The sequence below is a fragment of the Camarhynchus parvulus genome, chromosome 1 (genome assembly GCF_901933205.1).
Source record: "Camarhynchus parvulus chromosome 1, STF_HiC, whole genome shotgun sequence".
In the NCBI taxonomy this organism is placed as follows: Eukaryota; Metazoa; Chordata; class Aves; order Passeriformes; family Thraupidae; genus Camarhynchus; species Camarhynchus parvulus.
Genome location: NC_044571.1, coordinates 6,398,833 through 6,422,728, shown reverse-complemented (window position 1 = coordinate 6,422,728; position 23,896 = coordinate 6,398,833). Strand labels below are relative to the sequence as shown.

General features: G+C 41.8%; 1 long non-coding RNA gene across 1 annotated transcript in view; it reads right to left on the bottom strand.

The window, feature by feature from the left end:
• Positions 1-9,450: 9,450 nt before the first annotated feature.
• Positions 9,451-23,896, bottom strand: part of LOC115907949 — a 79,711-nt gene continuing 65,265 nt past the window's right edge. Inside the window, exon 4 of the long non-coding RNA XR_004061082.1 lies at positions 9,451-9,589. This is a non-coding gene — a long non-coding RNA (uncharacterized LOC115907949). The remainder of the gene's footprint in view (positions 9,590-23,896) is intronic.

Below are 23,896 nucleotides of genomic sequence, written 5' to 3'. Positions count from 1 at the left end.
GCCAGCATCCCTCTGTCCTAGTGGCAGGTTGGGAGGCTATCCCTGGGCTGACTCACTGCCATCTCTCTCCAGTGCTCCAGCAAAACGTTTGGGAGCTACTGAACAAAACAGAGGTATAAGTGAAACACCAGGAGCCTGTTCTTGACTTTAGTGACTGTGAGCAGCAAAATATGATAATGCTATCAGTGACAATGCATTTCTATGCATTTGCTACTGTAATTTTTCCTAATTAAACAAAACAAGTTAATTAAATGCATGAAAAAAGGCATTTTATTCATTTTCGAACACAAATGATCATTCCTTGTACTGAATGGCCTTGGATAGAAGTCACTAAAGAAAAGAAAAAAATGTGTGTGGGCAATGCTGTAATATTCCATCCCTGGGTTTGCTTCCTCTTCTTTTTTTGATTTTTTTTTCTCTGAACAGCAGAAATTTAGCATTTTCTTTTCTTTAAATAATCCTTCTTGCTGTTGGGACAACTCCCTTTTAAGGCCAGCTTTTTGCTCAGAGGGAATGTTGACTGCACTTATAAACACCCACTTCCTAGGGTTTAGAATAGTAACAGCAACATAACCTGAACTATAGTTTCAGCAGCATGCAGCAAACACATTCAGGCTAAGGCTGGCCTAGCAGCTTTTCCAGAAATGCTTCAGAAGTGTTGGCAATGCCACTGGGTTTTTATTCGCTATCCTCACAAATTCACATCTTTGAAAACCTCCTATCTTTCTCCTTTCTTCTTTGAATGTGTAACCTTGTGGTTCTTCCAGCTCCTAAATACACAGTGAGAGTTTTTTGGATGGGGCAGTAAACACTGAGGCAGGAAAATGCTGCCCTCTTTATAACTCAGGAATTTTAGGTGGGTGCAAACTGTGATCATGAGGAAGATTTCCAAGAGCTACACTGAGGACCAGATTTCACCATATGTGTATTCTTCCCAAAATAACCACTTTATCTCCAGGGAAGGCTGCAAAAAAGCCTAATGACTTTTCAGCTGCTAGACTGTCATCCCCAGTGTAATTCACTGAAACCTGGTTAATTAGCCTTGTACTTTGGAAAAAGATCTGGTGTAACATCATAAAAATAATTTCCACTTTAACACTGCACACTGAAGTTAAAAAAAAATGTCCAAGAAGATCAGACATCAGAAGTACAACCTCCAGAAGTACCAGGGACTTCCAACCCTGGGCTTATATGGCATTAACACAGAGCCAGGGAACAAAACTGGTGTCTGATCTTACTGGCCCCACAGGTTACTGCAGATACCTCAGCCTTTCCAGTCATGCAGGTTTGGAATTACTACCTGGTATTTAAGCTGTTGTCTGTGGATTTGTGCCACCTCTCAATATTTCACACCATGATTCCCCTTTGCCTGGAGCAGGATGTGTAATTCCAGGGCTGCACCAGCTGAGCAGATCCCAAGGGACTGATGCTGAACTTGTTCACGTGGTGATAAATCAGGAGCAACTCCACTGCTGGTGGTGACACTGAAACACACAAGCCTGGACTCGGGTTCTTCATACCTATTGCAGGGTTTGGTTTCTCAGTGGATGGCTGGAAGGCTAAATGTAAAATGATCCACACCCACCCTCCTGAAAAAAAAAAAGAACCCACAAAAATATTTTAAAAACCAAAACAAAACCCCAACACATGGAAACACATCAGAAATGTGTAGGGATAGGGGGGAGGGGGAATCCTTGCTGAACACAAAACAATCTTGTGCCAAATGAGTTGTCATGGCTTTACTATAACATTCCCACAAAGAGGAACAGAATTTTCTTTATTGTGAAATCTTCGTTGTGAGTCTTGCTGCTCCTGGGAAAAGTCATATGTCAGAATAGAACAGTGTTTCCAAATATGACTAGTCTGAACAGATAAACAATGAATGTCAACACAGCACTCAAGGAAGTATCTAACTGTGGTTAAATTCCTTTCTGAGAGTTTATATTCCTGTTCTGAGAGTATTACACATAATGAACACCCATAGAGGTGCTTGTCTTTGTACACCAGACCCTAATAAACTCCAATTAGAGTTCCTGGAGTCCCAGTTATGGACAGCCAAAGCACCAGTTGTGTCTGAGAGCACCCTGCAGCATTATCTGCTGAGGTCTGAACTTTAGATTCCATTTCCTTGAGACTGTGTGGTGTGTAAGAGTCGGACAAAATTAATACTGTTGTCACTTAGGTTTTTTAACTGACTGAAAATCTGATGAATTTTCAGGTTTAGTCTCTTGTACCTCCCACATTTGGAGGGGGGAACAGTCCTACTCCCACTTTGGTTGCTCTGGGGCAGGGAGTAAGTAGCAAAGTTCAGAGAACCACGAGAAAGCAGAAGGAAAGATTCCAGTGCTGTGCCCTCTCTCATTACAAACACTGGGACCAAGTTCATCTGGTCCTGTAACAGGGGTGAAAACAAAATGCACTGTTAGGAGGAGGTCCTTGAGAAGGAAAACACCACTCTAACAGTCCTGCTCCTAGGGCTGCTGCAGCCAGGAGCTCTTTAATCAATATTTAAGGAGCAGGTTTCCTACCTCAAGCCACCCTTTATTTCAGTCCTGTCTGCTTTGACAACTAAATCACAACTGTGTTTCTACTCTTTGGGTGTAGGAACTTCCACTTCTTTGAAGCAATGCTATTTTATTAGGGGAATGCACCTTCCTGCTGCCCATCAGTCTAAAACTTAGGACAATGCACAGGTAATAAATTTAGGTCTCCCACTTCCTTGGGTTATGTTCACATTTATACAGGCTGTGTCAGTAAAGACAAGAAGTCTCTCTTCTGATCAGCATTCAAAGCCTTCCAAAACTCAGATCCTCTCCTCTGCCTTCCAACTTCTCTTAAATAAAGACAGCAATGACTTTCAGCTCTCTGCAGGTTTTTCCCTCAGGGCTGAGAAGCTACTCAGGAGTTGCAGCATTTCAGGCTTTCACTCAAATCTGATTTTCACATGGAGAAGTGGGGAGAAAGGCTGGCTTTTAATTTCACTATGTCCAAACTCTGCATCTGAGAAACAGGGATGTTATAGGGCAGATGAAGATCTGACACACTTAAAACATGCATTCTTGGACAGCAACTTTCTTTTGTGGTCCCACAACACAGCAGAAGTTTGAATCCAAGAGAACACATTAAATCACACTGTCCTTGTTGTTAGGGGAGAACTGAACGGGAGTTTGGCCACTGGAATGGTTTTGTTTTTCGTAACACTGCTAAACACAAAGAAATCCAGGATCTTGGCAGCCTATTCCACCATGTAAATCCATGTCTTTCTAAATTACCAGAAAGTTCACTTGAGGTCAAAATCCTCCACGAATATTTGGCTTTGGAAACACCTCCTCACCAGTACCTCAAATCCTTCTTTTAGCATTATTCACTCCAGGTGAAGGAAAAAATGGAGTACACCAGCCTTTGAGAAGGGCACAAAAGTTTCAGAGGACTGATAATGAGGCCAGTGTAGCAATAACTGAGAGCTGTTAAAACATCCATCAGCAGCAATCACACCCGGGGTGGCTGTCACAGCCAGGAGGAATTGGGTGGCAGAAAGAATCAAGAACCTTCTGCAGAGCACTGCAGATTTTGGCCATTCAACAACAGGTAGGGCTCACTCTCACATCTTTAGCCAGCTAATCTGTCTGTAAGTAAATAGAGGGAGACATTAGGAAAGGTTTTTGCAATTCCTAATCCTACACCTCCTGAGTCAGTTCTGTAGTAACCATGACAAACGCTGCCACGGTGCTTTGCAGCAGTTGCCTGGGCTCACAGAGGTTACAAAACACAGTGGCAGGTTTATTTTCACATTCATCCATTTTTGGCTTATTTGTTGCTGCAGCTACAAAATCTGGTAGTTTTGGCTGTGCTGCTGTGATTATAATGTCTTTTATGTGGATGTTTTGCATGTAATTGCAGTTATCCAGAGTCCTCCACTGTGTACAAGACATGCTGCTGTGTGAAGTCCATGAAACAGAGAAGGTGTGCTCAAGGAAAGAACAGCAGCTCCTGGTCTCAGCATACACAGTGCCCTGTTCAGGTGTTGATATTCTTCTCAAAACAGGCTCAGCCCAGATTATACAAGCAACCAGGGAACACTCACAGGCAAACAGAAAGAAAAATACTTGAAATGTCTGGTATAGCACATATGTCCAGCGGAACAGTATACTGAATTTCCAGAGGTGGGGAAAGAGAAAGTGCAGAGCCAATCTTTCCTTCTACAAGGTAAAACAGGTTAAAAGAAAGGGAAAGTTTCCTACACTCTTCATCAACCCTTCCCTCACACCTTCATGATGCCTGCCCCCTCTAAAGTCCTCAGTACCTGCCCAGTCAGTGGTCAGCCAGCCTTGGAGCACAGGAAATTACTTTTCTAAAGATTTAGTCCAGGTCCCTTCTGAACTCCACACTCTAAAAAGACCTAAGCTTTAAATAATATGTTATCACCATAATGAACAAACTGATGATATAAGTGGGCCCCCTGCAATTCACTTCTCTTTCTGGAACTAGCGTGCAAATATTTCAGAAGATACTGTTTTCTTGCAGCTAAAAGGAACTGGAGATTCTCCATATTAGTGATTCTGCAAGTGCCTTTAGATGGGAGAATTAACACCTACAGCAGGCAACATGATTGACTTGCATCACAGCACCACTACCTTTCAGGAGCTTGACAGACACTAATTTTGGAAAGGTGTTTTGCATGGAAGACTGGCATTCAGAGCACATGGAAAATTAAATACGTGCGGGTGTTACTTAGCAACCCACAGAACAAGACTTTCAGAGTGGATAGAAAAATTACCAACTTGAAAGGATAAAGTTTGTTAACGTGTAGGAGCAGCAACTGCTCTTCAAAGCCTTTGAACTAAAACTCGCTGCTGTACACAGGGACAGCCAGTCAGAGCCACCCCACTGCCTTGGAGCAGTGTCCTAAAACAATTCAGCATTTTCTGTGGGTTACAACTAGGAACTGTAAAGCCACACACAGTAGGAGAAAAATGTCAGCATTAAACTGGATTCTCAAGGCTTTCCAGAGTTTTGGTTAGCTGCTTTTATGAGGAATTGGCTAGCCAGGGACAGGACAGATTCAGAAATTGCAGGGCTCTCCAACGCCAAGGACCACTTGAGCTAAACACCTCTTCAGCAGAGGTTTGTTTTGCAAACACCCACAACCAAGGTCTCGTTTTTCAGTTTATTGTACAAAGCAACACATCACAGCACAAACAACCCCACAGGCAGACAGGCTCTGTAGCATGCACACAAGCAGCTCTATGCCACAGGATTTGTGCTATGACAGTCCATGAGAGGCCCAGAGACATCTGATAGAGGAGCCAGGGCTGTTCATCTTACCTGAAACACCACTTCAGGAGAGCAGTGGGAGATTTACAGAGTAAAAATGCATGAGCACACCAACATCATTCAAGTCAGACACCAAAGCACATTGTGAAGAGGGCACTTCTAGCAAGCAGTCCCAGGTGTGTTTCTGCCTTTGGAAAATGCTCGCTCATGCTGAGGGAAAGAAAATGCACCCGCTGGAAGGTCTCCAAAAGACTCAACACCTCAACACCTTCCTTCTGCCCTGACCTTCCACAGGGAACTCCTCAGGGAATTCCTTCATGCTGAGTGGAGCTGAGGGAACAGCCACAGCGTCCCCAAAAGCAGCTGTGCACAAGGCACAAAATCTGCTCAATTACCCAGGACAGCAGCAGAAGTGCAAATTACAGGTTTCCATAGTTTAATTACAATCCACCTATCCAATGGATGGAGCTCTCCCATTAGGAATGGCTGTTCACACTTTTGGGCAATTAAAGCAACCCATTCATTATTCTGTTCCACAAAAATCATAGTTTTGAGTTTTGGTGTCCCTGTCTCAGGTTTTATACCGGTTATTGCCATTTCAGAAACTTAATGACTGCAGGGTTGTTTGGATTTTTTCTTTTTTAAGAAACACAGAATGTATTTTTTGCAATGTACTGATATGGAAGGATATGCTGCAAGTACAGCAAGGTTGGGCTAAATGTACCCTCTTGATTTGCATAGAAAGAATAAACATAGCCAAGAAAACAAAGCTTAGAGTTCTGTATTTGTCACAGAATAGAGAAATAGTAGGCAGTGAGGCTTTCCTAGCAGTTATCTAGAGCCAGAAAGTAAAAATATTGTTCTTCCTGCTATTAAGATTTAAATAGATATTCAAGTCAATTCTAAAAGCAAGTCAGAGGATGGGAAGAAATATCAGTGTGGGAAGATATTACATAAACTGAGATGCAACTGAAAATAGAAAATTAGGAAAGTACTGTGATCCTCTTCAATCTATAGGTCAAACAGACCCAACTGCCACTATTATCTCAGTTCCCATTATTTGCTTGGGCAGGAAAGAGGGGGCATTTGGGGAAATCAAGTCTGAATACAAACCCCAAGCTCTGCATCTTGAAGGGATAAAACCGAGATTTTTATCAGTTCTGTTCTCACCATTTACTGCCTCAAATATCATCCTATTCCACCCCCTGCCATAGGCAGGAGCACCTTCCCCTATCCCAGGTTGCTCAGAGCTTCTTCCAACCTGGCTTTGAACACTTCCAGGGATGGGACACCCAAAATTTGTCTCACCCACCTGTGCCAGGGCCTCACCCCCCTCACAGATAACAGAGGGACAGCTCTGGCCAGGCAAGAGCCTTGGTCTCACTTTCCTGTCTGAGGAACAGCCTTCACCTTAGTCAGGTCTCACACTGGTGAGCATCACAGCAGAGAAACATCATGAAAATATAGCCATGGGTGTTGTTGGAGCAAAAGCACAAAGAAAATGCAAACTCTGAGAACCTCACTGAGGCTGAACAGGTGGAAATTGTTATGTCACAGGATCCAGTTTCTTTCATTGAAGCTGAAGAAGGACTTGTGGCTGCAGTTGGCAGCAGTTTAACCAGGAGTAGTAAAGGCACCCTCAGCAGGGGAGAGGAAGGAAGAGTCATGCACTTACACCAGTTTCACTGAAATCCATACAGAAGGAACAAAGAACTAAAAAAAGAAAAAAAAAATATCACAGTAGGAAGAGTAACTACTTTTACTTCCATTAGCTATGCTAGACACTGAAAACAAAGTAAAAACCTCAGAGTAAGGTAACAGAGTAAAGTGTGGGAGGTTTTTTCCTCTTCTTTATTTTTTTTTATTTTAAAGGTGTCCATATACAAAACCAAGTAGCATGACAGAAAAATAAGAGGAACCAGAAGTACCTGCCCACAAAGGGGATTTCAACATGGTAAAGTTTAACTGAAACACAGTGGGGAAGTGAAACTGAATAGGAGAGGGGCTTGATGCTAAACATTAGGTTGATTTGCTCTTCAATCATTTATGGTGTTTGTCATACACACATTTGGGGCAGACATACCTTATTCTGTTCACCTCAACCCTTAAGGACTCACATCAACCATAAACAGAGGAACAGAGCAATGCTATAAAAGCTGCTCATATCTTAATGCTGCTGAAGCTAAATGAGCCACAAAACCACTGCAGAGAGTAACTTATTACCACTTTTAGGAATGTTGTGCATATGGTGGTCAGGACTCAGGAGGTTCTATGGAATAAAACATCACTAACACCTTTGAGAATGTGCCAGTTAATTTAACAAAAAGACTCAACTGTACCAAAGTCTCTACCAATTCTGCAATATCAGAGATGCAGATGCCAACAGGCTGGCACCGAGGAAAACAAATAAAGCAAGGGATAAATAGTTGTTCAGCCATAACTAGCAGTTTTCAAAGCTATCTAGACAATCCACAGATATTTCAATAGGGAGTGATTAGTTGTGCCAGGTACTGGCTGTTGGTAATTGTCTGTACATTTTTACTTAAGGTACAAATGCATAAGTGAATGCGTATTTTATGAGAACAGTCAGTCTGACAAATATTGAGGGGCTGTCTACATTAGACATTGTAATGAACAGCTTTATAGTCCCTTTACAGGTCTGAACAACCTGGTGAAAAGCTAAGTTTGATATAAAAACCAACAAAAGACACACAGTTCTTTGCATGAGAAGTTTTATTCATTTTAACAAAATACACAGTTTTCAACAGGAACACTCAGAAGCCCTTCAGCCTCCTGAGTACTGCCCTTCCAGAGGAAGGGTTTTGGATGCCTGCTGATCTAAAAATCACATTTTGTGAAGTCCAGACAAGCTTAGCCAAACCATCCATTCCTTCAGCCATCACAACTGCCCTGATTTCCTTGGGGAAATGGCCCAGAGCTCCCCAGTGAAGGGTTAACAGCACAGACATGTGATGCACAAGCTTCCCCATTTACTGCTGTGACTGCAGACCAGGTCTGGAGGGACAACAGTCCCCTGCTATTCCAGGCCTAATGTTCTCAAACTGAAACTGCCCTTTTCTCACTGCATGGTGGAGATGGTGCACAAGTAAAGCATATTAGGTTTGGTTCCACTAAATGACAAGAGATTCAGCTGGAATCAGCACTCAAGACATTATCTTATTCCTCCCCAATTATTTCTAGGCACCTTCTGTATATAAGTCACACTATACACAGCATACTTTCAGAAAAAAAAAAAAGTCAGGCCTATAAATAGCTCCCCACTACTCCCTTCTCCAAAAAGAATTCCATAACTGCACAGCACACACATATATAGCTTTCCATCTGAAGATTTTTGAAAGAAAAAAAACCATGAAGCACCATTACCAAGGGAAACTAATGGTTACTCAGAAAGCAGGCATTAGCTTCTGCCTGACATCTACTCATGCTCAAGTGTCTCCACACTTTAATTCCTTGAGGTTTTTATCCTCTTAACTAATTTCAGATCTACCCTCTCTCCAAGCTCTAGTTGACACCAGCTGGATCCCTTGTGTGAGAAGAGAGGGGGAGGCAGCAACTGGACATGAATTGCACTGTCTTCCTCAGAGACATAAGAGAGGTAACTTGACCAAAAAAAGAAAAAAACTGTAGATAACCCTCCACTTTGTATTTCCAGGCAGCTGGAAACCCAGCAGACAATGTAGCTGTTGCTTAACAAACACAGAAATCTACATTGTATGCCAGGTTCATGCCCCAAACCTGGAGAGTCTTCACACAGAACTGATAAAAACCAGCTGTGCACACCCAGTTCACAGTACAGTTTCCTCCCCTAACACACTGGAGTTTGCAATCAGCAAAGGTGTTTCAATACCTTCCCTTTGCAGGAGAGGTTAGAGATCCTTCACTGAAAAAGTGAAGTCCACCTATCTTCTTAGCTCAAATTTGCAAATATTCTCATGGGTTTTGACTACTGTAACCCCCAGGACTAGGCTACAGAAAAAGCTGTTGCTTTCCAAGCCACAACATCCAGGGATTTAATCTGATTCCCACAGTGAAGCAGATCCAACAGATATCCAATCCTTTATTTGGGGCCACGCCTCAGGCGTTGACTTGTTTGCACTGTGAACTTGTTCTGCACCCAGGAGAGAAGACACAAATCCAACAAAAAGTCTAGACAGGAGGTAGGAGATGTCATCAGAGACCCAGTAGCCAGATGTAGCTGCTGATTGTAAAGACAGAATCTACACTGACTACTGAGCGACTGATGGGCAACTACAAGGTCTGGGTTGATTGATCCACAGCATTAATCCAAAACGACCTGCAGAAACAACCAGGAAAAAAATTAAAATCAGTATGTGAAAGAGTTCTGTAGATTAGCCTTCATAAATAAATAATTTTCCACCACTGGTATCACACAGATTTCTTGTGGACAGCAAACAGAAAAGCATGTTGTCAGAACAATCACCTCAGGTGTGCAGTCATTGGCTTTTAGAGTTAAACAGTACTCACAGTGTTGCTACATCTTTATTCTGAAATAAACTGTTTCATCCCCATGTATTACTAAAGACCTGCCCCTAAAAAAGCAAATAATAAGAACTGCTCACAAATATGAAGTAGAATAACAGCAGAACCAAAGTCATGTTAAGTCTCTTCTTAATCCTCCAACAATATTGTACAAAATGACATGAAAAAACCCATGAATTATGCAAAACCAGGCTGTTCTTAGTGTGTCAGAAAGGGCATTCAGTAAATAAAAGCAAATTTATAGGCATGGAGGCAATCCTGGAATGAAAAACATATTTCCCCATTGCAGTGGGGAAACAAGTGCAACTCCAGTGTAATTTAGCAGAGCTAAGGAAAGACTCTTACAGTCAGTTTCTATTAGAAATCAGTCCAGCACATCAAGTCTTTGCATACAAAACTCCCATTCATGGTGGTTGGAAATTCTTCTATCTCTGTTGTTAAATGAAGAAATCATGGCTCCTCTCTGCCAGCTCAGGAACTGCCCCAGCACAGAGCAGCACATCTGAGAAAAATCCCAGTGGATTCATACCCAGCTTGGCCTTTCAGTGGTGACTGAAATGTATTCCAGGTAACTCCTTGAAGTCTTGTGTGTGTTAAGATTTTCATTGCAAGAAATGTCATTATTGGTAAAAGCAAACAGAAAATGCCCATCAAATTTGAACTGCTCATTGAATATTTCAAGTATTTGTTTAAATAAAACATTTATCTGGGAACTGGGAAGACTTTCAACTTCAATGACAGAGTATTTTAGTAGCCATCAGCCTGCCGAGTGGTTTTTTCCTTCTTTTTAAACACAAAACCAAAACCGACTGTAAGAATTTTTATGTATTTTTAATAATTTTTTGAGCACTTTCACCACTAATGTTTGATTAGATTATAGCAATACCAGCAGTGATTCAAGACTGGTCAATTGCAAAGGAAATAAGAGAACAGCTTGCTGTCAGATACTTCTGGAAAAGACTGGTAGTCACTATGCCCTCAATGTAATATAATGCAGGCACTGTTGAACTTTTTTCCACAACAGAGTTTCACAAATAGCATTTATTAATGATGAACAAACATTATTTAGCCATATGTACCTCTGCCAACCTCTGGAGCTTGCAGAACAGGGAGGTTTCCCAGGAAAAGGTACCAGAGGCATGAGAGCAGTGGCACTGAAGCTGGGAATTGAACATTTCTCTGCTGGGGCAGAGATTTGCAAAACTCATTCACTGCAACCTGTCCACTTCTCCCTCCTTCTGTAGGCAATAATCCCACCCTTCCCTGCCTTCAATCCTCCTCAAAGAAGCCAACATAACCCACTGCAGTATTGCCACCATGTTGCAGTTTAGAGCTAAAGCCATTTCCAACCTCAGAGCACAGCATCCCCAGCTTCCCTCCCAGCCAGGGCCCAGCAGCATCCAGGAGGCAAAGGACCCTTCCTTCTGAAACAAGGAGGCAGAACTTTTCCTCCACAGGCACTTCAGGCTTGGGGCCACTCAGAGGAAACATCTCCCCTCCCATCCTCAGTCAAGCAGGTTCTGGAACAAGCCAGAATATCATGGTCACTGTGTCTTCAAGGAGAGGCCAAGAGGCTCAGACAGCAGCTTTACCAGACTTTTGGTGGTATAAATGTTATTTTTAAATTAGAAATTTTTATTTTAATGACAAAACTTTTGATTTGTTACATTATCCTGTCCTTTGTGTGTTTTAGCTAGAGCCCCTGAAACTGTAAGAGGAAAAGTGAGGCAAGGGGATGGGCAGAGCCTTGAACCCAGACATCACCCTCTGTTTTAGGGCAGGTGATGCTGAGGGGCAGCTGCTGAGTAGTTTTGTAAGGACCTCCAGACCTCTGAAGTTCCCCCAGACCTCTAAGGTGTGCATAGCACTCAACTTTATCCCAGAACTACCCAGGCCAGCAGGAAAAAGTCCAACCCCTCAGATGACAAAGGGCTGGGCCACTTCAAATTCAGAGCTCCTGCAGGAAGGGAAAGGGAGGAGGTTTGTGAACACCTCAGAGATGCAGGAGCTCTCTGCACGTATGTAACCTGAAGCCTTGAGCTGTACCATAATCCTGAGCAGTGCCTGGGTTTGGAATTTGTGCAGACAGGAGTCTCACTGCTTCATGAAAGCAAAAAATACCAAGTTACTGAAAAAACCCACCATCTGTCATCATCCAAATCCAACAGGCAAAGCTTTTGACACTGGTGAACTGTTCTAATATAAAGGTTTATTGCCAAAAAAAAGCAAGATGCAACTGAGCCCATCACCATATCATGCTAAAATTAGAAAAAATCTGGATGTGTGTTGTGCATTAAATACAAATGCAGGTGATCAGAAAAATTGTGAATCACCTCCTAACAGACTCACACCTTTACTTGCTGAATCCAGGTATGTTTAATATGACTGAATGATCTTCAAGTGCATCAGTCAGGTCTGGAAACACAAAGAATGCTTAGGCCACCATTGTTTTTCTGGTTTGGATTAAACAGGTAACTTTTAAAAATGTAAACATGTAAAATCCAAGGTCTAGATGTGGAATTGATAGGAAAGGGAAGAATCAGGCTCTCATCAAACAGCTCTGCTGTGAGAGTCACATCATGAGCTAATACATTATAAGCGTAGGGATGGCACTGACAAGCATTAAAATCTGTAGTGAAGCAGGGGAAAGCTATTCAATACAAATATTTTGGTGGGTGGGGAAAAGAAGAAGGGAAATACCAATTACTTGTGTTTGGACAATAGCTCTTCCCATGAAGCTACTGAATCTGGTAAAATGTTTTTGTCCTGGACAGCACAGCCACTGGTGTCAAGTGAACAGAACACAAAGAAATAGGTGCCATTTTACTGGTTTGTTTAGAATCCATACTATGATACATACAAGTGGGGAAGCTGGATAATTTTAATAAAAATAATTTAAAAAATCATTACCTGGATGCCAGTTTCAGTAACTCCCCAAAGAAAAGCAAGGCAGCATCCCTGCAAGTCCAGAGCTGACAGTTTCACTGAGATTTAATAAAGCCATCACCAAGGACAGGCAAAACACATAATTTAGTGCACTGGCACTGCAGTTGAAGAAATATTTCCCCATGCCTAATGCACAACACAATGGAATTTCAGCATTTACCAAGCATGCCAAGAACTTCTAATTACCTAATATGAACTTAGGCAAAGAGCCATTCTGTCTTAAGTTCTGAATTCAGTGAAACAGATCAGTGCATTGTTTCAAGCGAGTAGGCACAGAGTTTATAAAGGAAATGCATAATGTGGAGCTCAGCTCTGCACTGCAATACACACCACTGAACAAAATGGAAAAGTTAATCAAGGCACCAACTTTTCTTTCTTAAAAGCCCACGGTAATGACACAGAAGGTGAAACATTAAATATGGGTGTCCAATTAAAACTCATTCTCACACACATGAATTCCTCTGCAGTTACATAATTACTCCAGAGCCAGGATATCTCTGCAGCAAAGCATGTTTTCAGTGATCCCAGCTCCTGCATACCTCAGACCCTGTGACTGTAGTGGTCAAACCCATTCAGACCAGCTGATGGTCACTTGACTCTCTGCACTATTTATACATTGCTCTATTAAGTGAAGCTTCTGATTGGGCTGAATAGATTTATGAAAATCCTGCCCAAGACATTTCTTAAATTGCTTTGCCAGAGAGCACTAGTATGAGCAAGCCTAGGGAGGTACAGAGTTGGCACAGCCTTCTAAAACAACTTCCTACAGGCAAAACCACTCTCATTCTCAAAGGCAAACTAACTAACTTGGTTTTAAATTTTGATTGCTGATAAATGCAAACAGTTACCTTTAACCAGGACCTATTTCTGCACTGACCTCACAGACATGGTCTTTGAAGGATTTGATACAGATAAGAAACTGACTTAGCTGCAAAAATCTATAAAGGATGCTGTAAATAATTACTTATTTGAGCATGCAAAAAATGACCAAGGCAGGCTGTAATTCAACATACATTAATTCAACGTACATTTTACAGCCATAATAAAACGGGTCTCATAAGGAGTTAAGCAAACTGTTCACAAAATTGATGGAATAATGAAGCCTGCAGCTTTGAAGAGTGGCACAAAACTTCCAAGGAAGGGTATAAGCATGAGTTAAGGTCCCTCAGCTAGGGGCTTCTGTATCCTAGGAAGTAATGAGCTAAATTTCTATAATGCCTGCATTAGAACCACACTGTTCTGCAAGTGAGTAACATTCAGTTGTCAGCTATTGTTAGTGCATGCTCATACCCCAGTGTATTGTAACTGTCCTCTGGATGGTAATAGAATGTGAGAAACTGAATTAACTTATTCATCAAACCATGATTTTATGAGCAGTAAGGTAGAATTTTATATAAAGGCAGCAAACAGCGCCAGTGAAGTTTCTTTTTAGGCACACAGTGTTAAACAAACACCTTGCCAGAGGATTCCAGCTCCTTTTTTTACAAGACATATGGAAAGTAGCAGTGTGCACACAAAAGGTATTAGAGAAACACCCACAGCCAGACCTGCTTGTATGGACACAAACCAAACATTTCTAAGCATGAGGCAGGGTTACAGTGCAGGAGGCTGCCAAAGCACAGAAAGGTGAAAAAAAAAAGAGTGAAAAAGCCTGTGCGTCCTCTCAGCAGCCACAGCCCCTGTGCCACCAGGGTTTGCCAGACTCACTGCCCAGGAGCATTTTGGGCACACATCAGGGTGTAGAACATGTGCAGAACAGACCCACCCAGCCGGTCAAGAAGCAAACAGCTGGTGCTCACAGCACATCAATATTGCTGTAGTAGAGATGTTAAGGACTCAACAGCCATCAAAGAATTATTTTAGCAGTTTCTTAGCTAGCTTAATTCTCTTTTGCTAAACAGCATGCATGCTCCTTGCAACAGCACACCCCCAGCATGCCAAATACCAACAATTTGACTAGCTGAAACATGAGCAGAAACTAAATGGGTAATCACAAAAGATTGTATTTTAGTGCAGATATAATTCAGCTGAAGTTAAGACTAAATACTAATAAATTCTGATGCTGGGTAAAATTACTCAGGCAAGTCTCTCTCAATATCCCTACAGCACATAATCTTTGATGGCTGGGCTCTGAAAGCCCTGCTAGGTCCTTGCCATGCAATTCAATTCAAGCTACCACACAGTTCCACCCTCTATAGTACCCAGTCTGTGTGGAAAACAGGGGCCCTCATCTTTAGTAACACTGTTATTTATTCATGCTGGATACTTAACGTGCAGAAAATATCAGGGAAAGAAAATACCAGCATGAAATGGCAAGCACCTAGTAAACAAGTGAAAGCATACCAGGGATGAGACCAGTCTGATCCAGAAGTTGGGTAACGAGCCAAGCACCAACAATTTCCAAGACTAACTCTCAGCACTGACAGTGTAATCCTTCTGTATCCTTCTCAAGGACCTACTTAAAAGATAATTACTCTCCTAAGTGCAGTTAGTACTTATTTCAGAGGAGAACAGCATTTGTGTTACTTGAACTTCACAAAATAACGCACTTAATTAGTCAGTTATGGAGGTGATGTTACAAAGCCACCTGGCCCTGTATCACACCCTAATATGCAAGAGGAGGGTGGTGAACAAAAACTCACTTAAAAAAAAACCTGTCCCTGTTGCCCACCATCTCCTACTTACCTTCCTGTGAATTCAGCTGGGGGAGGCAAACACACCCTCCCCCCCTCTCTTTCAGCCAAGTGCAATATGAAACTTAAAACAAACTTAAAACTTAAAATCTATGCTTAGATTTTAAAAAGTATCGGATCCTAAAATCCTTAAAATGTTTCCTGTGCTATAGGGAAAGTAACTCTGGTCCCCAAGCAGACCTGGGCAAGTGGGGAAAGAAAATAAACTACCTAGATAGGTGTTTTAAACCAATTAATCCTGCAGGATTATGAATCTGGACTACAAGAATGGTTTGGGCATTGTTGTGCCTTAAGAATCAGAGATAACTCAATTTATCCCTCCAAGCCATGCAGTTTAGATGACAGCCACCTTTCTCCCCTGGTAGGTGCTAGAACTATCCCAAAAACCAGAGCAAGTCCACACAAGGTATCACAGTTATCTTACACAGCAGCAATCTTTACCCTGGAAATACAAGGGGTAAAGTTACAAGTGTGTCAAAGAAAATGCAGAGTCTACAACTTCAACAAAAACACACATATAGTCTTAAGGTAAACACTAAAAAAATCACCAGGGGATATTAAAGCCCTCAGAAGTCTGGAAATCTGAACATAATGCCCAGACTACAGTGCAGATGCAGTTAAGGTCTTCAAAAATTTTGAAATTAAACCAGAATTGGTGTTTTAGATAAGTGTTCTGCAAATTACTTAGAAGATGAAGCACCTTTCAACAACCAAAAATAAAGTTTGCAATTCTTCAAGAGTTAAGAAAGCTTTACAAGAGACATCTGAAAGCCAAGGGTACATTTTATCTTGCTTGAAGATTATCACATGACAACAGCATGCCACTGTGCCACAGAAACCTAAATGTGTGTTTATCCCACAGCTCACATGACTTTGCTTCCTTTAGACTATGAAAGGTGAAGAGAAATATGTTCAGCAGAAAAGCAACAGGTACAATGTACTAAGAAGTTTCCTAAGGGTAATATTTACTGGTATTAAATGTGCATAAAGTAATAGTCACCAGCAAGTCACACACAGGTTACAAACACCAATTCATGCAGCTCTAGATAGGCAATATTCTATAATTAACTGAGGAGAAAGCAGGAATAGATGTGTAAGGGACAGTGGCATCAATGCTGTTGCAGTTAGTAAGATTCTTATTCCAAACTGGAACACTTCTTCCAGGAACACTGTGGAAGAAGTTGCACAGTTCTAGCTTTACAAGTTGACCAGCAGAGGAGTTTCAAAGTATAGAGAGAATTAAGGACCCTTAGGGAAAAAATGATGATTGTGTTTTACTGAAACAACCATTTAAATGAAGATCCCCTGCTCTCTCCACACAAACACGAACACTTCACTGGAGTGATCAGGTAAAGAAGGACACAACAAGTGCCTTGGCAGGGAGATGGACGGCTGTCAGTGCTGCTTTAGCTTCTTCAAGCATTTCAGCAGAAAGGCCTGTTTGGGTCTGGGGCTGTAGGACATGGGCCACCAGCTGAGCTGTGTCACAAGGCCACTAACTGAGTGACACATGTAAGTCAAAGCCAGGCTGCCCTCTCATGCTTGACATCATACAGATAATTAAGAAGGAGCCAAAACAAGGGGCTGCATCCATCTGGGCAAAAGCAGTTTGTACACAGCGAGTGCTAATCACTAAACTTCTAGAAAATGTCACTGTAACCAGGCTAAAAAGGCACAGAAGTCTTAAACGGGATCCTGAAAAAAAACCACAAACCCACAACCTTAGTAGGTAAAAAAATTCATGTGGACACATTATGACATTAAAATTTAACTTTGACTTTATCCCTTTTTTCAAAAGGGGAAATACAGAACCTGGAAGAGAAGACTGAACTTCGAGAAATATTTTGTGCAAGTGATATAACTCCCACAAAACAGAATAGAGGAGGCACCAGCTGGAGAAGCATCTTCTCTCATGATAGATACAATCTCTAGGCTGTTTTTACCCACTCAGAATCTTGCTAAGATTATCTTTTAGTTTTTCCATAACATGGACTGTTTTTAGACCATCTCCATGAAAAAGGCAAAAATTAGCCCAGGACTGTTGTGTAAGATGTGACTGGAAAGAACAGAAAAGTAACTCACTCAAGTATCCAATTAATTGGGATACCTCAAGAATCTCAGGAATACTCAAAAATTCAAAAGTATATCCAGGACAAACAGGAAGAAATATTGTCCTTCACCAAGGTGACCTTAAAATGAAGAAGGCAAATTTATTCAGGGCAGGCAGTGACTATGGTGACAGGAGTTCACAATACTGAGAAAAAGAATAAGGACAAGAATACCAGTGGGTTTGAACAAGGTCTCTTGAAGGGAAATCCTGGCTAGTATGGAATATCAGTAATATCTAATCTTGTGTGGATTGCTAATAGGTTGAGGCTATGACAAAAGAGCAGACCACAGCAATCATAAGGTGGTCTCATTTTTTGAGCTGTGCATTAAATAGTATTTGCTACCAAAGCTTTGAGATTAACACCCCACTACAACAGTGTGTAGCAGTGGACAGTGATTAAACTCATTCTGCAATTTGAGAAGGTCTCTGGGAGAGTTATGAACACTGTGTTACAACAGCAGGTTTAACTGGAGCTTCTCATGACATTCCTGATGTGGCCTGAACAAGCGCTGCTTCAGGAGTGTGTGACTGCAGGTTCCAAGTGGAGAGCTCCACTGAAAAGCCATTATTCCTGGTTCCCAACATGCTTAAAACACCATCTCAAAGCAGACTGAATTTCAGAAACCCAGGCTATACCTGCCCTATTTCGCCCAGTTTGACTTGCTGCAGTGCCCATTCATTAGCCATTGTTAAATTCAGTTACTTAATAGGGCATCTAGTCTAAATGCAAGAATTATCTGTTCTTCCTCCTAGAAACACCACTGCAGAGCAGGAGCAAGTCCTGGTTATTCCTCTGAGAAGTTTTAAGGGTTCTGTGGGATTGTTTGCTTTTTTATTCTAAGTAATTTTAAGGTATTCAAGTACTGAATTAGCCACAGTACACTAGAATAAACAAAAGAGCATTTTTGAATCAGATCTACTCCAACTCAACAACTTTCTGCCCAAAAGGGCTTTTTCATAATCAGAGACGCAGCATGAACAGATGACAGCAGAATATTCTCTTAAAGGTAGGGTTTTAAAGACCAGGACAGCAAGGATGATCAAACAACCCAAAGATTTAGGGTACATCAGAAAACTGCAAGCATTTCAAAAGGGCAAAACTCAAAGCCAACTTAAGTATGAATCAGGCAAGCAGAGGATGCAGACCAACAATTTCAGGTGTGTTTGCATCAGTATTGTAAATGAAGACTGCACTGCAGAAAGGAGATTTGTTTCACAAGTGAAGTGGTCTCCATCTCTCTACAGCTGCAAGACACACTAAGTGTGTTTTGTTGGTCTAAAAAGAGAAATATCAGTGGAAATCTCTGCAATAAGCACAGAAGTGTCAGAGAGGTCTATATTCATGCACAGTAGTTTATCTAAATGCAAGGCTACCTGGACAAGGAAAGTAACATTCACTGCAAAATACTGTGCAATAGTCAGGAATGTGTCAGAGGCATTACTGCAATTAAATTTAATCTTTGAAGCAAAGCCTTTAGAACTAGATTCCTATTACAGGTCAAGATGACATTGACAAAACTTAAATTTAACAGAACTGAAATGTGGCCATATCAAATTCAGATCACACACTGCATACTTTTATTCTTAATATCAGATGAAGGAAATATTGCCTTTGTAGCATAACAGATGTTAAAAATTCTAAATATTATCAAAGAATATTTTAAAAACACCAGGTAAATTTATACTGATAAATCATTAGGTAAAGTCTTGTTAAGTCTGATAGCCTGTAATGCATAGCAGTAACACAAGAACAGCTATTAAAAAGGCAGCCTCATTCATCCTCACTCCTTTCTAAAAATGAGTGGGGAAACCCAAACAAAAACACATGCATGAATATTTCTGATAGGCAGCAAGAATGACAGGCACTCTTGACTATCCATTCTGTGTCTGCTAATGGCATGATCAGCTTCAAAGTCGTCTTTTTATTTCTCTGCCCATAAGAGAGTCACAACTCCTGATGTGAACACAAAGTAATGCAAAAAAATTCCTTTTTCCTGTCAAATGTAAGGAAGGCTCAATGCTTTACTAATAAAGCAGAGTCACTCACAAGCTTTAGTTATGGGTAACACAGCTTTTCTACTCTAATTGTTTTGTACCTATAGAGCACAGTCAGCACTGTAAATAATGCACAGATTTCCAGAGAACGAGACCTGAGAATTCTACACTCCAACACAGGTTCAAAGCATTTTCCCATCATCTGGAAGCAGCATTTTCCTCTAAATGAAGAGTATGTTCCCATTTGGAGACTTGCTTTGCCATCCCACTCTAGCAGCCTTCCAAAAGCTCCCAGGGGAAGCATCTCCCTACTCTTGGCAGAATGCCTCACACAGCATCACTGGATAGCTGGGAAATCCAGTGCACTGCAAGAACACAAACATCAGTACAAGATGACAATTAGATGGCAGAGCTGCACTTACCAGTAAAGGAAGTACATTAAAACAGTAATTTTGGAGATAATGCCATTCAGAGCCTAGATCCTGGTGCACATAAACACAAACATAACATGTAAAAAACAAAACAACAACAACAAAAACAAACCAACCAAACCAAAACCACAAGAAAAACCAAGCAATCCATGGTATAAGGCAGGAAGACTCTGGTAAAGTTGTTTAAAAATAAGTCATTCTAAATAGACAGAGATTCACAGTACAAGGCAGACATTTTCAGTGCAAGTAATCCCTCTGACATTTCAAAAAAGAGACTCTTAATAATTGATGCCTTCAAGAGAACTTACTTAGCTGAAGCTATATATTAAACCCCAGGAGATGCAGTACAAGTGTTTTTCACCACATTCTGCCTTAAGAACTAAGAAATAACACTACAGATTCTAATGGCTTTAACTGCTTTCAATGCTAAAATGTGGTGAAGAACTAAATATGACCCAAAGTTTGTCAGAAGCTGTTTCTAACTATGTGTGTAGTGCCACCGGTGATCAGTCAGACACAGACACACTACAGGAAATTCTCCTGAAGAATAACCAGGCACTTAATCTAAATGGCAAGAAGTGCAAATTGTGAGGGAAGATGCAGATGGAAGCAAACCAGCCTTCCCACCCAGCACTGCCTGAGCTCTGACAGTGGCAGGACAGAGGAGTTAAAAGGTCACTTTCACAGTTGATGTGGGTTTCCTTTAAGATGCCTGGAAAATGACTGTGTTGACCACATCCACATTCTGAAATACTTTTTTGAGAACTCCCAACGAAGCTCCAGCCAAAGGAACAGGAACTGACTCATTTGTACAGTACCCATGCACTGCACAGTCACACTCAGATGTGTGCCCGAGGTGCACGTGGGCAGGGATGTAGCAGGCTAAGTTCACATGGAATTTGAGAGACTCCTGTCTCGGATTCTGCCCTGACACACCAGTGCTCAGCATGAAGGTGTGCTCACACACATCTTTATCACTGCAGCCTGCCACTCACTGTCAGCCTCAGCTCTGCTATTCCTGCTTCTGAACACAAATTTATGCACAGAACTGAAGGGCTGCAAGCTGAGCTCCAGACCATGAGCTGTCTGCAGTATTTCACTATTTGCAACTCAAACTAGCCATGAACAGAGAGATAAAGATAAATAAGCTGTTATGCTATTACAGCCTGTGTGTAGAGCAGGGAAAAAAAAACCTAAACCAAGTGTACCTTTTAAAATGGACTTGGCTGTGTATACTGTATGTGAATCAAGTCAGCCCCAGCTATGCTTTACTGCAAGATAAAACAGTTCTGAAAGTGAAACTTGAAGGATCCAACAAATCATTTCAATATTTCCAATTCACTTGGCAGTTTTCAGTGCATGGGAAAATAGAATGCAGTGAGGGGAGCTCTGTACAGGACATATATACTACTGAGTATCACCTTGCAGCTGTGAGCTATGTATAGACTTGCAGAAAACAGGCATCCCATTTAAAACTCTGCTTTCTACAAAATAGGTGTGCCACTAGGCCATTGTTTAAACCCACTGAAACTGCACTGAATCATTTCCCTGAATAGCATCACAATGAAGTGGGTGTGTTGTTTTTAAATCAAGGTGTCTGCTAAGCAAGTTCTTTTAACAATTTTTGATTATCAGCACATCCCAGAAGCATAAGACCCATCTCTGAAATTCCATAGAAATTACACTTACAAGCGTAAGATGCCAAATAAGCAATTCTGCACCAAATACATCAGGGAAGGCAAAGGTGGGATTCCAGGAAGAAAACACCTTTGGTCTAACTAGAGAACTAGTTAGACCAACTAGAACTACCCTAACTGCTCAGGATATCCATCAGAACCCTCTCTGCTCCCATCTCACTGGGCTACTAAATGCAACCCTTTAAAAGCAGATTTACCTGACATCGCAGGAAGAGTTTTCCCCATGGGTTTGGCTCTCCAGGCTATCACAAAGAAGCAATTTTATCTACAACATACCAATTTTTTGTTTGGGGTTTCCCCCCCTCCCCTAAATGAATATTTGACTAAGCACCCTTGCCCATACCTAGGCACCTTTTAATTGAAGTGTATTTCTGTGGTATTGAACTGCACACTGCTCCTCCACCACAGCATTGCTTTTAAACTCAGCCACAGAATAAGAAAGTTACAGTAGGAAAGTTTATCAGGCAGCAAAAGTACATTGGAAGTGTTCAAACCAAACAAGTCAATCCCTGAAGTTACAAATTATTGAGGGGCATTCTGGCTATAACACACCGAAAATCCTGGGGAAAACACAGCACTCATCTTGCTAATACAGCTTTTTTTCCTCCCTCTCTCTACCAGATGAGGTAACCAAGAAGATGAATCCTGACAGAAGAGCAAGACATGCCACTTCACACTTAAAAGGCAATTAGAGACTTCTAATTCAAATATATTTCCACCTTCTGTATTCATTTTCTAGAGCATGATCCGCATATGTTTTCAGGGGAATTTTGGTTATATAATAATGATACTAAAACATATCATTGACAAGAAAGAGACACCTAGCTAGGATAACAGTTATAAGAGCTTTCTTTTGTGGTGTAAGAAAGAAGCGGTACATTTCAGTTTCTTCTTACATAAAGGTTTCTTCTACCTTGCTGCTATTACTGACACACCTAGTGGAAGACATCACCTTCCACATTCAGGAAAGAGCCATTCCTCCCCATCATTCAGCCTGCTGAAAACAGCTGAACAAAACCAATGAGGCACTTGCAACCTGGAGCATCACCCTGACACCAGCACACCCTCAGTAAGTTTGTATATGGATTTCAGAGCCTCATTCTTCCTACAGCCATAAGCCAGCTGGGAAGAAAGCATTTTGATTTTCCAAATGTGACAGAAGATTTTTGCTTTCTCCAGCTGCTGTGCTAAAGAAGCCTTTAGTGAGACCTGCCTGATATTGCTCAGCAGTTTCTGAGCAGTTCCAGACAGGCAGGTGATCTCCCAGGTAAAGTGGTGTCACCAGTGAGAGACAAGCTCACACTACACCTGCCTGAGAAAGGGCAGCATTTTTATGTTCTGTGTGTGCAGATTGGGTATCGTCAGTCATTTCAGCTTCTCAGCCATCTGAGCACCACGGACCAGAGCCACACTCCTGCAGCTGACAACAGTGGAGGAGACTGGACCACTACAGCACTCAAGTGAGCAACTCCTTTAAAAGACACAGAAATCACAGACAGCTTCCACCAAAAGATTGCCTGGGCTAAGCAGCAGAGTGGAAACAAAGCAGCCACTCAACTTCCAGTTCCTCTCCCCAGCCACAAGGCACATCCTCCTGTCTGCTTGCACCAACAGATGCTCCCAAGCCACTGCACTGCAGCTCAGTTCAGCTGGCACCTACTAAAGGAAGGCCAAAAATCTTCTAAGGATGCTCAGAATCTCTTAAGCAAGGATCAATTCCCTGATAAAGCAGCTTAGTACCTTCACAATCCATACCGTGGTTGTTCCTGAGAGCACAGAGTTTCTAACACCTCGCTCTCTTCGTGCCCTGCTCAGGCTTTCCCTATCACAACTGCAAACACTGTTATGCAATGTATGAGAGTGCTACATTTCCTATAGTTTCCGGGAGAAAGAATAAACATTGGATTTCATCCTCATTCCACAGCTGCTTGTGGGGAGGGAGGCCTCCCGTCCACTCCTTCCTCCCCTGAGGAATTTCGGAGGAGGCGTGTGGAGCTCTCCCGGCCAGGGGTCCAGCTCAGCCCCTGCTTCAGCTGCTGCCCACCAAACCCTGGCACTCCATCCCTGCAAAATACCTGCCTGCTTAGGGAGCTGGCACCCTGGAGGCTGCTTTTGCTGTTAGAGGTAAATTGGAAGCAGTAATTGTTGATGGTAATCTAATTTTTTCACTCACTAGGGACTATGTCAAGACCAGGCTCCCAAAAAGAAATCTATTTGTAAACACAGTGC